A 2,500-nucleotide genomic window follows, 5' to 3' on the forward strand; every position below is an offset into this window, starting at 1 on the left:
AAGGACGACAAGAAGGAAAGGTTGTAAGGAGAACTTTGAAGAAGGGAGAAAAAAGGGAGAGAAAGGAGAAAAGTTGGAAAACTGTGTAAGGAGGGAGATGACGAAAAAAAGAGAGGGGAAAATGTAGAAAGGGTGATGAAGATGGAGAAATGAAGAAAGAAAGGAAGGGGAGAAAGTGTGGGAATGAGAAAGAAGAAAGAAGAAAATGAAAGAAGGAAAGAGCAGTGAGAAATGAAAAGGGTGGTAAGGAGTAACACGAAGAATAAGAGAAGGAGAGAGCGAAGAAAAGTGGTTGATAAAGACTGAGTGAAGAAGAAATAGAGAGAAAGAGAACAACGAGAGAAGGAGAAAAACATAGAGAGGGTGAGAAGGGGGTGATCAGGAAGACAGGGAGAAAAACAAAAGTCGGAAAAAATACAAAGAAGATGATGAAAAAGAAAAAGAAAGTGAGAGACAAAGAATACAGAAGAGGTAATCAAAAAATAATTGGAAAAGATACAGAAGGGAGAGAGAGAGAGAGAGAGGAATAGACTGCTTAAGAGGCATAAGAGAAGGAGGAAAAACGCAAAGAATTCAGAAAAGAAATGACGGTAAGGAAAGAAAAAGGGAGATAAATAAATCCACAAGAAAAAGGTAAAAGAAAATGCAGAATATGATAAAGAGAGATGAAGAAAGGAAGGGTGATAAAAGAGACAAGATGAAAATATACGAGAGAATACAAAAAAAAAGTGTTAATTAAGGACAGAAGGGAAAGGTGATAAAGAAGACAAGAAAGGAAAAGACGAGAGGATACAATAAAAGGCATTAAAGAGGGAAAGAATAACGGAAAGGGTAAAGAAGAAAGGAGAGAAGAAAGAAGAAGGGAGAGGGCAGAAAAAAACACCACCAAAGGAGTAAGTTAGCTCGGCAGAAATTTAATAACATGGAAATTCTCTCGGTTGTAATATAGTCCTTTTTTTCACGCGGAATTAAAGGCTGTAAATAGAGTGAGCTTAATTACTCTGAGAATATAATGAGCAAGAATGTAATTAACAGTGTAAATAATGGTGATTCCAATATGCAAGGTTAAGGTCGAAGTGTGAATTTATTACATGAACGAACAGCGGGAGTGAACAGGAAAGCGATAGATAGATGAAAGTATAGATAAATTGATAAATGATCCATAGGACTGAATACCATTGAGGAATTTCGAATTTATAAACCAATCCCTTTGCTGTGTGGGGTGTAAAGAGATACGATTTACCCTTAATTATACATCGATTAAAATCATCGGATACACGAGAAATAAAAGAAAGAAAGAAAGAAAAAAAGATGAGGGTTCAAGGGAAATCAAATCCAAATAGTAAATCGCAAATGAATGTCTTCGTGAATAACACACCCCTTCTGGGTTATTCACGAAAGGCATGACTAGAAGGGGTTCAGGTGTAGCTTAGGCTTGGGGAGGGGGGAGGGGGGGAGGGGGGGGGGGCGGGGGAAGCCGTTAGATGAATGTTGAATAAGGGGAAGGTGCCGCCTGTTTAGTACACTCTTGAGGGGATATGTGTAAGTCCTAAACGTTTTATCTCGATATTTTTAATTTTTTTACTGTTATTATTATCATCATTATTATTGATGTTATTTTTATTTTTTCATCATTGTTAATAGCTTTGTTATTGCTGTTATTATTATCATTTATTATAAGCTTTGTTACTATTATTTTCATATGCAAAAAGAGGTAACTGAATATCTGCAATGCTGTAGAGTTAAAATGAGAAAAAAAGTATAAACAAAGGAATATCTTGTTGGTCTTCTTTATAGGTTCTATGCTTCGTGTGCTTGTTCATTATTTTGTATTAATATTAGCTGCAGGAACAGCAAATTATTGTTTACGCGTGGATAACAAAAGTTATACCACGTTAAATTCGTCAACAGAACTAAGGTAGACATTGAGAACGTGAAGCAATTCCTTCTAAAGAGCATATTATTATATTTACTTCAATAACAGATAGTATATTTTTACATTATTTACTCATAGCTATATGCAATATTCATTTCTTCATTATTTTTAATAACTTACCACAGGAGTGATAAATTACCAATAACATAACGACGTAAAAGAAACGGTTCGAAAAAGAAAAAAAAGCGAACGAGCCCGTAAACATTATAGTTACCCCCAACGATGCAGTTAAAGAAAATGCAACAACCTAAATAACGCGGCAGGAAAGTGGGAAATCATTTCAGGGGGAACTTAAAGAGGACCACGTGCGGCACATCATGTCCGAAAAAGAGCATATCTTTGAGGAGAATTCTTCTTTCTTCCGTTGAATTATCGGTCCTTGGCGAAGTCGCTTCTCTCGTGAAAGGGTATGTCCTCGAAAGAAAGAATTCGAGGGATTCTTTCTCGACTGAATTATCGGTCTGTGGCTGCCTCGGTCTAACCGCTGAAATTACGACCAAGCACTTGAGTTATTCGTGATCGCCGAAATTATCGTTGACATTTTCGGTTTAGCGGACTGACAGG

This window comes from Penaeus chinensis, chromosome 36 (genome assembly GCF_019202785.1).
Source record: "Penaeus chinensis breed Huanghai No. 1 chromosome 36, ASM1920278v2, whole genome shotgun sequence".
NCBI lineage: Eukaryota > Metazoa > Arthropoda > Malacostraca > Decapoda > Penaeidae > Penaeus > Penaeus chinensis.